General features: G+C 39.2%; 1 protein-coding gene across 2 annotated transcripts in view; it reads right to left on the bottom strand.

Annotated features, from left to right (window-relative positions):
- Window positions 1-18,301, bottom strand: part of LOC5570966 (LIM/homeobox protein Lhx9) — a 135,022-nt gene that overhangs the window by 82,536 nt on the left and 34,185 nt on the right. The window lies entirely within an intron of this gene.

The following is an 18,301-nucleotide window of genomic DNA, read 5'->3' on the forward strand; positions in this document are numbered from 1 at the left end:
AAGGCTTCGTGTCGCGAGCTGAAATGTGCCGGGATAAGGATGGGAGCATTTTGACGGACGGACTTGAATTGGTGATTGAAAGGTGGAAGCAGCACTACGATGAACACCTGACTGGCGCAGGGAAAACAAGCACATAAGGTCAGGACAGTGAAAGCTATGGCTACATCAGCACAGCGGACAGTGGAAACCAACCAGTTGGGGGAAGTTAAGGATGCCATTCAACAGCTCAAGAACAACAAGGCTGCTGGCAAGGATGGTATCGGAGCCGAACTCATCAAGATGGGCCCGGACAGTTTGGCCGCTTGTCTGCATCGGCTGATGGTCAGAATCTGGGAAACGGAACGGCTACCGGAGATCTTTTCCGTGCGCAAATCATCCAAAAATGTCTGAGAACCAGGTCCCTACGCACCATCTGTTCATCGATTTCAAAGCGGCATACGACAGTGTTGACCGTGTAGAGCTATGGAAGATCATGGACGAGAACAGCTTCCCCGGGAAGCTCACAAGATTGATTAGAGCAACGATGGACGGTGTGCAAAACTGCGTGAAGATCTCGGACGAACACTCCAGTTCGTTCGAGTCTCGGTGGGGACAACGACATGGCGATGGACTTTCGTGCCTGTTGTTCAATATTGCGATTGAAGATGTCATGCGGAGAGCCGGACTTAACAGTCGAGGCACGATTTTCAAGAGATTCGTACAATTTGTTTGCTTCGCGGGCGGCATGGATTTTATTGGAAGAAAATTTGAAACGGTGGCAGATTTGTTCACCCGCCTTAAACACGAAGCAACAAGAGTCGGGCTAATGGTGACTGCTGCGAAAACAAAGTACATGCTGGTAGGCGGAACTGAGCGCGACAGAGTCCACCTAGGAAGCAGTGTTATGATAGACGGGGCTACCTTCGAGGTGGTGGACGAGTTCGTCTACCTCGGATCCTTGTTGACGGCTGGCAACAATGTTAGTCGAGAAATACGAAGGCGCATCATCAGTGGAAGTCGTGCCTATTATGGGCTCCAGAAGAAACTGCGGCCAAGAAAGATTCACCCCCGCACCAAATGCACGATGTACAAAACGCTTATAAGACCGATAGTCCTATATGGGCATGAGCCGTGGACTATGCTTGAAGAGGACTTGCAAGCTCTTGGGGTCTTCGAACGCCGAGTGCTAAGGACGATCTTCGGCGGCGTGCAGGAGAACGGCGTGTGGCGGCGAAGGATGAACCACGTGCTCGCTCAACTCTACGTGCTCTACCCAGTATCGTGAAGGTAGCTAAAGCTGGAAAAATACGCTGGGCAGGGCATGTTGTAAGAATGCCGGACAACAACCCTGTGAAGATGGTGTTGGCTACGAATCCGGTCGGAACAAGAAGGCGTGGGGCGCAACGAGCTAGGTGGATTGACCAGGTGCACCAGGACGTGGGTCTCAGTCGAGAATGGAGTGAAGCGGTCATGAACCGAGTGAATTGGCGAAATATTGTTTGCGAGGCTTTATCAAGATAATAGATGGAAAGTCAAATAAGTAAGTAAGTAAGTAACTATTCCGGAAGACCGATGTTATCGCAGCGGTTGTCAATTTCTACCACGGGGTAATACGCAGACACACTACTTTTCGCCGATCTTCTCCTTGCCGCCCGAATAGTTTACCGTGGTGAAACACTGCTCTTTGTCGCCGGCGAAATGTCCTCCGCAAAGTGCGCCGCCGTTTCCTGCAATACCGTATCGAAGAAAACAGATCCCTGCTACGTAGACTCGAGGCTGAATACAACGAGTGCGTCTCTTCATCGTTCCGTGAGTACATTTTCCACATCAAAGATGAGGTTAAGGCGGATCCTTCCGTGTTTTGGCGTTTCTTCAAAGAAAGAAAAGGTGCGCAATCACTCCCATCGGTAATATCTTTTGGTGGCATAACAAGTCACAGCCCTACGGAATCAGTCGGCCTTTTTGCTGATTTTTTAGAGATTGTACTCTCGTCTTCTTTGATATCTGCGGATGCGTGGGATTTGTTGCCATCTTTCAATATTCATTTTCCGTGACTGACGTTTTCAATAGCAGATATCACCGATGCCCTGAACGCTATCGATTCATCGAAAGGCCCAGGATCGGATAAAATTCCTACTGTTCCACCAAACATTTTGCTGAGGTACTCGCAATACCTGTTTGTCAGTTATTCAACTTATCCTTGACTGAGGCAATTTTCCCAGACGCATGGAAGTTATCTGCAATTACATCAATAGATAAAGCTGGAAACCTTCACATCATTGAGAGCTATCGACCGATTTCGATCCTCTGCTGCTTAGCGAACTCTTGATTCACGAAAGAATGTATTCGGCGGCCAAGCCCCTCATTTCACAGTATTAGCAAGGCTTCGTAAAAAATCGCTCTTCTACTACATCTTATCTTATCATCATCTTAATATATTCTCAGTGAAAAATCTTGAAGATTTATGAGTCGCAGAATATGGATAGCAATAATCGGATTGATGTCTTTCTCCAAGGTTCCGGAATCAGCTCCAGAACATCGCGAAAGTACTTGTAAGTGACCTTATATTATAATGAATTATTGTGTATGAATCGCTTTATACTAACAAAGAAAAATATTGATGATTGATGTGTCGCATGATAGGGTTTTGCAATCATCGGATTGATGTTCTTTCCAGAGTTCCTGAATCATTTTCCAGAAGTACTTGTAGAAGGTCCTATGCTGCATACAATTACGCAATATACATTGTATTACAATTCTGTAGTATTATCTTGAAGATTGATGTATCGCATTATATGGTTTGTGCTGATCACATTTTGGTCCCCAACTGATGTCCCAGGAACTGGTTTCAGGGAATCCAGAACTGGCCAGAATGGTTCCAAATGAGTTGAAAGATTTGGAATAAACTATTGATATACGATTCAGTTTCGAGCACTGTAGTTTTGTTTGAACCGTGCAAAATAATTATGGAAATGTCTCAAATGACTTTTGGGCAGACCCCACGGAACATCCGTATAAATCCGGAACCGACCATCCAACTGAGCTTCCCAGTACAAGTCACAGTACGTGAATAGTGTTGTGATGATGTTTCACTTTACTTTGAAAGCGACGCGTCACGCGTGATATGTTTGATTCTGATCTCGTCGCCCACCCCCGCAGGATCAAGCGACAGGGTCAAATGATCAAACACAACTCAATTGTCGAACAACTTTTTCAGATGTCCTTAAGAGGGTTCGAGAGAGAATTTCTAGATTAAATTTAGTGACCTTCCTAAGAATTTCCAACAGAAATTCCTAGTATAATCCGAGAAGTGGTGCATTGAAAAATAGTCATGCTAAACTCCTAAAAGTTTCAATTATTACAAAATCTTAAGAAAGAGAGGTATTCAATGAAATCCCAAGAGGAATTCCTAGGGAAATATGAGGAGCCTTCTGTGAAGAAATTCTTTGATGAATTCTTCGAAGAATTTCTGGGTAGGTTTATTTCAATAAATGTAACTAGTGAATCTCCTGGTAAAACCCCAGACAACCAGAATGTACGCATAACGAAATCACCTTTTGCGTTATGCGATGTTTATATGCGCAAAGTTTCACGTACAAGATGTTGCGAAAAGGCCTTATACGTACAAAAGTGGAGGCGATATACGTGCATATTTTATATGATGAAAAATAACATGCAATGCGAGTGTGTAAATTTTATTGTGAACTAGTCTGTACTCTTATGCTATTTAATTTGTGATAACAATGTTGAATTGACAGCTGCTACGGATTGATCCGACTTGTTTTGTACGAGTATACGGAACGAAACGAAATGTACGTATGAGCTCATAACATAGCGTTTTATGCGAGGAAACTCATCGGTCGAACGATATCATCCACCATGTAGTGCGGGTGTGATGAAATTTGTGTAACTAAACGACTTTTTTCGTTGACTGTTATGCGACTTCTGGTTGTCTGACGATGGTATCGGAAGCACGAGATTAATTCCGGTAGCTGAATATTTTCAATCGCCCAGAAGGGGGAGGGGTCCATCTGGCAACGTCCATGTTGCTACGGTGTGCAGTGTGGGATTGGAAGCTGTGATTCACCTTAAAGTGGACGCAGACACATCACACGCTCGCTGCAGAGGAGTTTTACAAACAATGCCACTATACCTACAGGACTGGGGGTGGCACAGCAAAGATATGTTTTCCGGCTCGGGTTGGATTTGGGTCCAACTCATAAACAACCTTCGGGTTGGGGCATAACTATAACCGGGGTTTAGTCATACGGGTATATTGTGGAGGGAAGGCTGCAGAACGGCGGCGAACAGGAATAAAAATGAGGACAAAAACATATACGAATCTATTGAATAATGCTTTCGTTTGTCATATGGCAGTGCTGCCAGTTAAAATTGTCAATGAAAAACAGCTATTCATCTCCCAACAAATTTATCCAGATACTCTATAATGTCGTTTTGAAGTGCTGCTTATTGCAAAGTTTCAGACAATTTGGTCGGGAACTCAAATTATAATTTAAGTTTTTCGATTACTACAAGGTGTTGTTTACACCATATCTTCAATAGTTATTTATGGAACAAGTTGCACAATAAAGATTTTTAGCACGAGCTGCAAACAAGATATTTTACTATTACGGAAAACTGCCACTGTATTTTACATGTTTTTTTTCTGAGTAGCATCAGTTGACAGCTCACTTCAACCCTTATGTAGTAAACGCTCATGTTCGAAAAGATTTTTATTCACACCAAAAGTGTAGTAAACTTTGTGGATTTTGTTTTCGAGTAGATGCTTTAGTAAAGTTAAACGCTTTTTACCATCCATTGTCTTTGTAAGTAAAAAATGATGAGGTGTCAAGTATAGGTTTCAATAAACACTACACAGCTCCTTTAGAATAAAATTTATTATCGTTAAACTTGGCTGGTAAATGAGTTTCAACAGAAGCCTTTATATTTCTATTCAATGCTTTATTGAATCTGTTATGATTAAATGCTCCTCTAATAAAACCGCAATAAATAACATCTAGGATCAGAAAGCATTGAAATTGTTACTTGGGCCCATGCCAGTGAGAATCATGGAAATGCCTAAGTAATTCTTAACTCTTGTACGGTGAATTACCACAACATTTGGCAGCACTGTCAAACAGAAGTATTTCCAACCAGACGGAAGCAACCGAGCCCGGAGTGTAAGAGTCGTTACCAGCACGAGTGCGCGATGAAAACGTTTTGTTTTCAACAGCCCCTGAAAGATGAATCTTGTTCGTTGTATCACCGCTCTCGCTCCACCCTTTTTACCCTGCACCCAAGTATCCTTGCCGTATCTCCCATGGGGGCAGCAGTTGGGTTGGGATGCCGAGCGGTTTCGAATATAAGGTACAAACGCTTTTGTGTCATCCCACAAAAGGAGATATGGCTCCTCTTTTTGTGTCGACCTGAACCATGGCAGCCTCTCAGCAGCATCCATTGAAAGAGCTTACGCGGTCTACACCAGCGGTTCGCAACCTTTTCAGAGTTCCTAGAAAATTACTTTTGAGAAATGTTTAAAATCAAATTGTCATTAATATTAAAGCATAAACATCCATGTTTTAACATTGATTTCCAGAGAAATTCCATGGAGTGTCCAATAAGTAGTGTTAAAAGAGGCACAGTCTCCTAGGGGTCCGCGATTCTCCATTTGGGAGACACTGATCTGGTAGCTGTGAGATCGTCACGGAGGACGCCACGCAAGGGGGTGACAATTCGTGGAAAGTGTATGCGATTGTATACGAAGAATCACATTTTGCATTGAATTGAATTTCTGTGGCAGCGAATCGAAATGCAATCGATTGAATGGCTTGAACAAAACGGGTGGGATGCAGTGTTCAATGCAATGAAGATTTCCGTTTTACGGTAGCGTCCGCTGCCGAATCGTTGAACCAGGGGACAAGTTTAGCCCATCCATTGGACCCGTTTTCTGTGACGACCTTCCTCGTTTGGTTTCAGTTCAGACACTGGTGTTCTCAGGATAAGGATTCTTTTCAAGTTCGAGGAGGATTCTTGCCGAGTCCCGAGTCGCCATTCCGAAGTACACCAATGTCCGAGTCTCGGTCACAGAACTGGTTCCCGGCGGGACCGCTACCGATGAGGTACTTTGTATTCGTCCCATGAATTTTGCAACAATTTTATTTTATTGTTTTCCAAATTTATACAGCACCAGGAGATGTTTGATGCTTTTTTGCGGGATGCATCGATTCCACTTTTTTGTTTTACTGCGCATTCGCACATCTACAAATCGATTGTATGAAGAAGGTACGATTCAACAACGTCTGGCCATTGCCTCCGCAGCAGCGTTGTATCGAAGAAATGGATGATTTCCCCATTTCGCAGCATCCGAGAGAGAGAGAAAATCGAATCACCCAGCGACGACGACCGCGACAATGGCGCACAGTGGTGCATGGCTGGACAAGCCATAAAAAATACAATGATGTTCTTGATTCATTCATTAGTGAAGAAAATTTAATTCCACCCAAACTGTTCATCTTTTGACACATATGCGTATCTCAACTTCTTATACCTAGGTTTTCTGTGTTAGGCCACATGCTTATTTGGTAAAACTAAATTAGGCCTTTGTTAAGATTTCATTAACAACATGTCACATTTCATTTGCCGTAGCAGTTCAGGATGTATACGGATGAGTTGATTTTACACCTGCGTTTAAGAAAAAACGCTTTCAATTTACTTAACCTAACTTTACCTAAATATATAACGCAAACGTGGCAATGATTGTAGGGATTTTTGTTCAAAATAATTAAAAAGTTTATTCAGGATTTATTTCAACGTTTCGACATTTGATATTTTATGAAACTTATTAGTATTATACTAGAGAGGGAGCTCCAGAATTATTTTAAAATTTTTATTTTTATTCCTCTGCAGAGGTTTCTTTCTGGTATTACAACAGCTAGTCCATATTGGTACAGCATAGAACATGGTTGGCCTGAAAATTGGTTTGAAGATCAAAAACTTGTTCTTAAGACAAGATTTTGATTTTCTATTTATTAGCAGGTAAAGATATTTTACATATTTGTTACTGTTGGCTTGAATGTCCTCAATGTGGTTTTTGAAAGTTAATTTTTTATCTAGCATGAGCCCTAGATACTTAACTTCATCTGACCAATTTATTGGAACCCCTCTCAACGTGACAACATGTCTATTTGAAGGTTTCAAATAAAGAGCCTTTGGTTCATGCGGGAATATTATTAGTTGAGTTTTGGAAGCAATAGGAGAAATCTTCCATTTTTACCAGTATGAAGAAAAAAAACCCAAACTCTTTTGCAATCAACTACAGATGACACGCAGGCTTCGTCCTTTGGCGGAGAGGCCTGTGTCATCCGCAAATAAAGATTTTAGACATCCCTGAGGTAACTCAGGTAAATCAGATGTGAAAATATTGTATAACATTGGTCCCAAAATGCTGCCTTGAGGAACACCAGCTTTTACAGGAAGTCTTTCAGACCTGGAATTCTGATAATTAACCTGAAGTGTACGATTTGACAGATAACTTTGGATTATTCTATCAATACATGTTGGAAATTTAAAGTTTTTCAATTTTACAATCAAGGCCTTCATGCCTATCACAGTCAAATGCTTTTTCTACGTGTAAAAGAACAAGACCATTAAAATAGCCTTCAGATTTATAGGAACGGATAAAATTTGTTGTACGTAAAAGTTGATGAGTTGTCGAATTACCCTTTCGAAGTGTTTAATAGCAAAAAATGAATTTTCGTTTGTGTGGACCATCATACTGTACTAAATGACGTTTTCCAAAAGGTTTACTGATGGAGGAAAGCAAGCTGATTGGACGATAGTTAGAAGCTTCTGCATGGGAGTAGCCAAAAGGGGAGCGTTGCCCCTCACCTGGCAGACAAAAAATCATCAGAATCAAAATCATCTCATTTGTTACAAAAGTTAATATTTTATTCGATTTTTCGAAAGCGTTTAGATTTACGTTCAGTGACGTCATGAAACTCTTTTAGAATAATTCTCAAAGTTTAACCAAAATGCAGACTTCTGACAAAGATCGTACTAAAAATCATTCGAAGGTTTTATGCAATGGGTCTTGCGCGGAATCTGTCGAAAAAAACCAAAGTTTACCAAGCATCTGTTTAAGTTAAGATCCATCGTAGCCAAACCCTTAATTTTCCAGAGCACAAATCTTAAAAACTAGCCCAAATGCTGAAAATTTAATCGAATGGTTTTGAAAAGAATTCTTTAAATGACTTGTCATGGAATTTGATGAGGGATAACTGCACATATTTGCCTGGAATTTCTTCTATGGTACCTAGTTATTTTTAATGTATATTGTTTTTCTTCAGATTCTTCAAGGAATTTCTTCAATATCCATGTTAATAGTTTAATCCGAGAAATCGGTCCTGGTAGATATTCGAATTTGTCCAACGACTCCTCAGTCATATCTCAAGATATTTTTCTGGTTCGTAAAAGCTTATCCTTAATTTCACGAGAGAATTTTCATAAAATATCTTCAAACAATTAACCAAGAATTTATCTCTAAACACCTTCAAAAATTCATCTACAGAATCTTGGCAAACTGTTTTTCTCATTATACATGGAATTGCATCATGCTTGTTTCGGTGATTCTAGCAATGAAAATACCGGGAATATTGTAGGATTTCCTCCAAGTATTAGTCTGAGATGCACCTTTGGAAATTCGTCTTCTATTTTTTGGGTAATTTCTCCATGCATTCCTTCCTGAATTTGATTGAAAATTACATTCACAGTTACGCTTTAGTAATATTTTTTACAGAATCACTTCATGAATACTTTTATTTTGTTCTTTGTAAAATTTATCCAGTTAATTTTTTTTTCAAATACCTTCAGATATCCATCGAGATGTTTCTTCTAAGAAACATCCTGTTAACTCTTTCGGGATTTTGCTTCCAGTGACTTCATAAAGTCCTTCAAGAGCCATTTTCGTAATATTTTCTCTGGAAATCTTTGATAAAATCAACTTGTGACTAACAAAAAAAAAATGTTCGGAGTATTCATTTAGAATTCATCAAAGAACTCTTTTGCACATTTTGAAGAAATTCCATTTCATTCTGGAATAAATGCAGAATTTACAGAAATTTTACCGAGAACATTTCCAAGCATTGTATTTTTTGACAGTATTTTACTTTGAGTAGTTTTAAGATATCATCTTAGGAATTTCTCTCTGCTTCTTCAAGAAAGTTTGCAGAATTCTGTATAGCTTAATATTTGTTCCAAGCATTCTTTGTTGGATTATTATAGGAATTACTCCAGGTATCACATGAAACAGATCTTCAAACGATTTGTACAAGAATTTCTTCAAAAATTTTTCGGAGTTTTCATCAGAGATTTTTTTAAGAAATTTATCAAGAAATTAATGTTAATGTAAATATCTTAAGAAACTTGGAAATTTCCAAGAGTTTCAAGTATTTTTAAAGAAGAAGTTATGTTATGATTTCATCCAGGTGTTATATAGGATTAGAAGTTGTAACTTCCTAAGAACATGTTTTCTCAGCATTCCTCCAAATATTGAAATAGGAATTTTTCCAGGGATACATTAAAAATAGTTAAAACGTTTTCAAATGTCAGTCAACGCTTCCTTCGGGTTTAATTTTTGTTCTATGCATGAATTTATCTAGTAACACTACAAAAAATTAATCTGGGATACAAATCGGACGCGAAAATTATTCTCTGCCGTCAAATAAAACTTTTGAAATGTGCTTGCTTATATCTTTAAACTGATATATGCAAGAGAAATAAAATGAAAATAAATGAAAGTGAAGTGAGTGATTGATCTGTATTTCTGGTGCTGTGATTGAGCTAGATATGGCTAGGACGAATAACATCTTCACGTTCGGAGTCCAGAGAGTCCATTATTATTTAATATCTGATTTTTACGTTCCGACATGCATGCAGAAGTGGAGCAATTTGAAATGCTTCGAACTTTTTAGAATAGGATTTTTTTTCGCATTTTCCGGGTGTAGTTCCGCAGGTTTGTTTCGATAACGTATTCAACATGTAAGTTGTCACGGAACTAGCTGTGTATTGTTGTTTCTTGCGCGGATTTTTTTGTTTCGCTACATTTCTGTTCGGCTTGCGTGTTCTGGTCGGTTTATTGTTAGGCAGCTGACGGCGCGTTGTGTTTCCACTATGTTTGTCCGCGTACATAATATGTTTCATTTTTCATTAATATCCGATGACCCTTGAGGGACCGGTTCTGCTTGTATTTAATGCTGAGTAGAAATCTAATTATCATCAAAATTAAATGAACATTTTTTCCCTCTTGATTCAATTTAAAACGCTTAAGGAATCTCCATGAGTACCAAAATGGCCTCTTATATGGCACCTTACTTCCCCCTTCACTTTCCGCTCCCTCCTCCCACGCTTCTCACAGTGCTTTGGAGAGCGATCACAAAAAATGATTATTTGAAGTTACTAACCTTATTGTAGAGGGGTGGTTTCTTAACTGAAAGCATTCCATAATGTGTTTTTCACATATTACCAGTTTATGAATGCAAACACGTAGTTATTGCTGTGATATGTGTTGTAAAATATCACTCACTACCGAACCACTTCTTCTTCGCGCACCGTGTTGTTGTTTGTTGGCTTTTCGGTGCCCGTTCTAAAACTCACTTTTAATGGTTTTTCTACTCACCGTATCTATTCAAAAAACTGATGCGATAGTTAAAACACTTAAACTTCCCTCGCGCCGTGCTCCTCGGAGCAAACAATCACTTAAATTCATAGATTTGTGCTCGAAAAACAAAACCGGAACGCGAATTCACTAGGCCAACATTGTTTATGAATGGGAGGCGCAGCTCTCGTTGATTAGAAGTGATGTCAGTTTTTATAATTGGAATTAAAATTGTTTAGATATTCATACGCTTGATTCAACCTCGTAATCAACAATTTCAAAACACTCAAAAGGTGTACATAATGTCACAAGTGTTGCAAAATATTTTTATGCGTGAGAGAAACAATGTACGACGAAATTAAACAGCAAAAATGAATAGGGTAACTGGGGGTAAAACGCGCCCTCTAAGGAAGGAAGCGTTTTAAGCTATGAAGAACATTATTATAAGCCTTTTTTTATTCACTACCTCATAGACAAACATGTTTTCTATCAAATGGTAGAAACAGCTATCCATTTTCTTTTTTCTGGAGTTAATAAATCAATTTTTATAAAATGCTTGCTTATCTGCATTTTTATTTGTTGCGGGGTAAAACGAGCCACCTGATCTCGGCGTTAGTCGTTCGCGCACACGCATGCGCAATCATGCTTGTAAATACGTTGCATACATAAGGGCGTTTGATCAGATGTTATTGTTCGATTATAGTATACATGCTGGTTCGAAAAATGTGCATTTGTAAGGTTCAAATTGGCACGTAACTACAGCTTGGCATTACGTTTGCTGGAAATTGAATTCAAACGGCTGTTTTGGTGTTATGATATAGGAGTGGCCGTTTTGCCCCACGAGTTGATTAAAGTTTATGTCCTTCAATACGCTTTTTAAGGATAAATTCAACACTTTTTTCGCATGGAATACAAACCATGGGAGTGCACAAGTCGATTCTCGGTGATAGTTTTGAAAGTTTTGTTGTTTATCGGCCTGAAAAATGGCCTAGAAAATAACACAAAATTGCAACGAAAATAGCGAAAAACGTTTTTTTGAGTTTTTCACGATTTTTGCCAGGAAAACACATAAAAATATATATAGAGAAGCATTTTAATACATTTTCCATTATCTCGGGTGAAAAACAGCTTCCCAAAGCACGTCGTTCGTTCAAAACAAGGGTGGCGCGTTTTACCCCAACGGCGCATTTTACACCCAGTTCCCCTATTAGATATTATACAGTACAATTGACTGTTGAATTCAAATGCATACTGATGGCAACTTTCTCTGTCCGTGCGAAGCGAGAGAAGAGAGGAGAAAACTGCCAAAAAAAGTAAACAACACACGCATGGTGTGAAAAATGCTTATAATGTTGGTCAAAAAACATGTTTTTACTACCAAATGAAATAAGTTGTGATTTTGAGCTTTTATGAAGCTTGTTGATGAATTAATATCGACAATAAAACCTTTGTATGAAACGTGTGCAAGTAATACTGCCTACATAATTCTGTCGGTGGAGGTATACATGGAACATGATGATTTATTTTTGGTCAACGCACATAACATTGTGCGCCGCCTTGTTGGGTGGCTCGAGAGGGTGCTTTAGCGGGTGGCTCGAGTAGGTGGCAACATTATGTTTACGTGCTCAATGAACTTTCACCTTAAAAAACAAACGACGAGTCCATCGCCAGCTTTCAAGGTGTATCCTGACCTCATACTTCTCCTAACCTCCGTCTCCGTAGTACTTATAAGGGCGTCGGTGGCCTCTCATTAAGTAAGTGCTACATCAACATTTCCTTCCCCTATCCCAAGCTACGGTAAAGATGGGCATGGCCGGGAATAGCAATATTCATGTGCTTGATAATTTTGTTCAAGATTGGGTCAATGTTTATTCCCTAACCTTGTTCCTGAATGCAGTCTGGATGAGATCATCAAACGAAATGTTGCCAAAATCCAATCTACGAAGTATACCGTAACTACGCGAACGCTAACGCTAACACTACAAAAAACTAATCTGCTTAACCAAAGAGAAATTTTTCAAAACATCATTTCTTTGATTCCATAAATTTCTTCCATATTTTTCTATTTTTATTCATAGAATAATGTGGATAAATTATTGGAAGACTTTCCGAAGGAACTTTTTAAGTATTTTTTGAAAAAAAAAAAATCCCGAAGAAACTACCGCACGGATTTTTCAAGAACTCTTGGAAAATTTATGTAAAAAACATTTCGCATTGATTTTACCATAAATAAATCCTGTAACTTCCCTAGTTTATTTTCGCAGGATTCCTCCAAATAAATCAGGTTTTTGTATGAAATAGTTCAGAGATTTTTTCAGTACTTTATTCAATACTTTAAGTTTAATTTTTATAATTATAATGCATCAATGAATATCTCTTTCCTCTAAAAACTTAACTGTAGAATCCGAAGTAAAATTCTCAAGACATTGCTTATTGGATTTCAGAAATTTCTACAAGGGGTGTTCTTGATAAGTATCGTGGATAAATCTTTGGAGCCACACGGATTTCTGTAACCAATTGGGCCGACCGTAGAATTCCCGCTGCTGGACATCGAAAGGAGCCGCGACGGACGGTTGAGCAAGTGATGCAGTTCAAAAAGGTGCCTCATTGACAAGGTGCTGAACTCATAAGAACGATAAGCAATCCAAATAAGGATATATTTGACCATTCTCAACTAAACACATATTGCCAAAATGATAAGGATGATAAAATTCGAAAGAACCGCCAATCAAATAAAGAAGGTTGCTTATCCGATGACCGATGATGATGATTCACCATCACCACTTTGAAATACAAAAAGTGATGACAATTATGAGCGCAAAATCTTTTTTGGGAACTGGACTATTCGAGGAAACGGGATATCTTGGGAGCTGGCGTTCGGGGAAATGACATTCGGGGAACCAGCATTCGGGGAAAAGTAGCACAACCGCCCATGAGCTTCTGCAGGATTTCTGTCCCGTTTTAAAATTGGTACAACTTAGGCATTTTTGCCAATAGTTAAAAGTTCTCGTTTCTTACAAATCAGTCCTCCAGGAGTTTTCGAAAACGTTCTCTTGATTGATAAAACTATCGAAAGCCTGAGTAACTTGATTTTCAATTGCACTTGTCAGTTTCAAATTGAAATTATGCGCCCTTTCAAACTGAATAGCAAGTTGTTGAGCTTTTTGTAGATAGTTTTGTGCAGATCCTGCCATATAATTTCTATAGCAGGTTTGCAAGTGCGTTGAAATCACCTTCTTCTCACGATTTTGTGACGAATTGAAAGTTTAAGATCGTCGTCTTTAATCACGGATTGTTTTGCAATGCCCCTTGCTTCAACAATGGAATTAGTTAAAATTTCGAGAGAATTGTCAATATCAAGTTTTGTTTGTAAAGAAATGCTTACATCAAGATCACATTCGATGTATGTTTCCAGTCGGCTCGATTTAGTACCAAATGACGAAAAAAAAGTTAGGGCCCAGATAGCCGTAGCGGTAAACGCGCAGCTATTCAGCAAGACCAAGCTGAGGGTCGTGGGTTCGAATCCCACCGGTCGAGGATCTTTTCGGGCTGGAAATTTTCTCGACTTCCCAGGGCATAGAGTATCTTCGTACCTGTCACACGATATACACATGCAAAAATGGTCATTGGCATAGTAAGCTCTCAGTAAATAACTGTGGAAGTGCTCATAAGAACACTACGCTGAGAAGCAGGCTCTGTCCCAGTGGGGACGTAACGCCAGAAAGAAGAAGAAGACGAAGAAAAGTTGATGTTTTATACGCCTATGAATGATGATTACAACTCCCCTACATGTCCCATCAAGTGGATCATTACTATAAACCAAAAAGTTTGGATCTCTTTTTGAGTTTGGATCCAGGTTTTCAATAACTTTCATGTTATTAGCTGTTAAAAAATTAAATGACTCGTCCTCTGTCCCCTTCAAAAAACGATCATTCCAATTTAAAATATTAAAAATAATATTTGGATCCATTAGAGAAACGTAATCCAATAACAATTTGAATAGTAAATTTCACACAAACTTGGACTGGTTCAGCCATTGTGGTGGTTTTGAACATTGCATCAATCATAAGATTCAATTGTTCAATCAAAAAAATTAAAATCAAAGACAGGCATATTACTAGATGTAGGTGCATTTTCTGATGAAGTTTGTTGGGATTATCCGTTAATGAAGAGACAAAACAGGACTCGCCTGTAGCGGTAGGGGTTTCTATACAATTTGAAACAATTGGTATGGTTATCCATAGGAAGGCAATTTGAAGGGGAGGAGATGAAACTGCCTGCTACAATATCGGCATACGAGTTTAGTTGGATAAATCCATTCGAAATTTAAAAAAAATGAACGGTTACCCGACGGAAGAAAATTGGCTTGTGAATGAGGATGATTATAACTTACCAGGTGAGTATGATTCTTAAGCAAGCGATCGTTAAGCTTTGTTGGAGAGTCTGCCTAAGGAATTCTGGGAATGAAAACAGCTATCGTTCATCTGCCTGGTACGAGCCTCGACGATTCGTTTACGCGGATGGCAATCCCAAAAGTTCGATTTTTGGTTACCCCCACAATTTGCGCATTCGAATTTTGTGGTATCTTCCTTCACAGGACAGAAGTCCTTAGCGTGAGAAGAACCTTCACAAATCATGCATTTAGCATCCATGAGGCAATGTTTTGTGCCATGACCCCACTTTTGTCACCGACATGATAAAAAAGTGAACTGAATAATATTCCTGAGGAAGCCCTTTCCGAAGAATGCCAGATTGGATTATCTTGTTCATAACGATTATTTGGACTGGGGAAAATCCAAGTAAATCATTTATTCCATTTTTGATCTCTTCAGGTGACTTCTAGTCACTTTTTTATATAATTAGCTTCGTGTGAATTGAAAAAAAAAGAATGGTTACGCGCTCAGCGTGGGTTGGGAGAAAGGGGAGTTGTTGATCAGGCGATTGATAATTGAAGAAGCATATTCAATGAAGATTACTTTGAGCACCAAATAGGGTTGGTAGATTATTGTTTCATGTCGATTTGGGGAAACTTTGTAGGAAAGCGCGCCACTGTGCGTTCGGCGACTGGCCAGACAGGCCCGGATGGATGGTGAAAACAATGTTAAATGCCTTCTCGCCAATGGAATCGCTATTATTGGCAGCGGACGACGGCGAAGAATCGCGCATTGGTGCACGTACACGAAATTTCCAAAATGGCAACAATTTTCATGCGTAGTAGCACCGTCTTGCCGATTGTCGGATGGATGCTGCTACAGTGAAGCTGCCCGGTAGATGGCCGTAAACTTGTTCTTGAAGATCGCGTGCAGAAGTAACGGGGTAAATGCGGGATTTTTTTCTCTCTCCGCAGATCGTGCGATGGATGCGTGCACTTGGGGTATGATTTAAATGGCCATCATCGGTTTCAGCTACCGGTACAGACACGGTACAGCCTCCGTAAGACAATGGGTCTGGAGGTGCGTTCCTGGAATTGCTAGATGAATTGTGTGCAATTTTATGGTAATCCCAATGCAGTTGGTTAAACGCATTCTGCTGGTTGCGGTGTGGCAACATCACGTACTGTAGTTGAGATGGCATTAAATTCCCGATGCTACAGCGGATGAAGCTCATTGGAATCCACCAGAAGCCGGATTTGAGAAACAAGAAGTTTATTATCGATAATGAACATTAACTATTTAAACAACGTTATAAACGGCGACGGAAGAGTCGTAGATAAAGCTGTCAATTATCTTTAAACAACTTCATCTGGTATCGAATTGCAATCATCATCATCCTCCCACTGTTACTAATCGTGACAAAAATAGAAAAAGGACGTTTCTCCGGAATGCGCGCTTTCATAATTGTGAAGTGAATAATGATGAAAATTGCATTGAAATGATCATTTAGCTCATTGTTTTTTTTTTTTTCAAATTTTCTGAGCAGAAAAACGAAGCTACCTCTTACCCAGGCTCTTCGATTCAAGGAAGGAAGCAAAGAGTTCGGCCAATCGTGGCCAGTATTCTTGAATTTGAAGGAATTGAGTCCAATGAGCACTTCCACAGTTAAATTAGTTCCGAGCTTTTTTTGCCTATTGACCTTTTCGCATTCTGTTTATCCTTCAAAGGAAGGTCGAGGAACATATTTCCTGGAATTATTCTCCACTGGCGCCTTACGCTGTCACAACCCATACGTCTAACTCATAAGTTTTTTTTCAATTAAACCGAAACAGCAATTACCTAGAACCGATATCGTATCGCGGATCTACATGTTTTACAAACATGTATTCCAACAGGTCATAAAAGTTGTAATTTGCCCTACAATACTATTAGCAATATGTAGACATAGCCCGCTAACTACTACCAGCCATGTTCGGTGCCGTTCAAGAAAGAGGCGTTCCATTTTGCCCTCTGCTTCGATAACCGCCACGCTGCAGTCAACACCAATTAGTTATTACCAACACGCGAATAGGTCGCGGCTTCGCGGTACAAAGGTGCCTATTATGCATAAAATCGGACAAATGCGTGCCGGCGAGAACAAGACAGAACATAGATTACCATCCGATGAAAAAAGAAGAAAGTATCCTACGTGAACCCAGTTACACTTCCCATTATATTGTTTTTCATATTGCAATGCGACGATTACCAGTCGAAGAATTTGATGGATGATAATTTCCCGAGCATAAGTTGGAAGCCTAACAATAATTTTAGGATGAGCAATGTTGGCAGTTATAGTCTCTGTTTTGTAATATGTCAGTTTGTCTGAGGACAATAATAAGATCGATACAATTGATTGGTTGCTTTGCGGAATTTTTTTTTTGTCATGAGCACCAAACTAATTTTTTTTTAAATTTTGGTTTGCTGAATCTATTGTCATTTCGAAAAATATCATGGTCTAGTTTTCGAGATATTGGCTGTTGAAAATTCATTATTTTACTATTTCAGTTAACTTGTATGCAAATTTACCAGCTTGCATGGCGATTTATTTTTTTAATTTACTACAGAACACAAATTGTGTGTGCTAAAGAATACTTATAAGCTTATTAGATAGTAATTTTGATGCTCAATAGATAGATTCAATTATGGATGCTTTAGAATTTGTGTCTTTTCATATGAAGTAGAATAGTTTGATTTTTATGAACATTAATAAACCCTATTTTTATGCAACTTTGGCGATCCGTGAAATCTTTTTTAAGTTTCGTTCTCTTAGTTGAAAATGGTTCATTACATCGAGAAATAAAAATGCTAATTTAAAATTTCATTATCAGTATGCATACATCATATGAATTATAATGGCCGTTTGACATTCCACTCCGCTCGGGTCAACTGCATCAAGTGGAAAGGTATGAGTGCAAAAACCAACGAAAAAAAACAACAAACCGATCCGACAAAAACCAAAACCTTTAATAACAATGCGAGTTGCAATTTCTGCAACGAGTACCATAATTAGCGATAATTGTAAGGAGTGTGCAAATGGCGCATGAAAATGCGTGCAGTTATCGTTTGTTATTTTTACGCGATACGTTTACACAGCTCTGGCAGCCATCATCACAGTGGCGGCCCAATAGCAATTACTATTTTCATACCAACGGTTATGGCATATTTGGAACGCTTTTCCTGCCATCAATTAGGGCCGAAACTGAAAACAAGAAAAAAATTAACTTAACGATGGAGTGACCAGGTTGGTTGGTTGGTTTGA

The sequence above is a fragment of the Aedes aegypti genome, chromosome 2, assembly GCF_002204515.2.
Source record: "Aedes aegypti strain LVP_AGWG chromosome 2, AaegL5.0 Primary Assembly, whole genome shotgun sequence".
Lineage (NCBI taxonomy): Eukaryota > Metazoa > Arthropoda > Insecta > Diptera > Culicidae > Aedes > Aedes aegypti.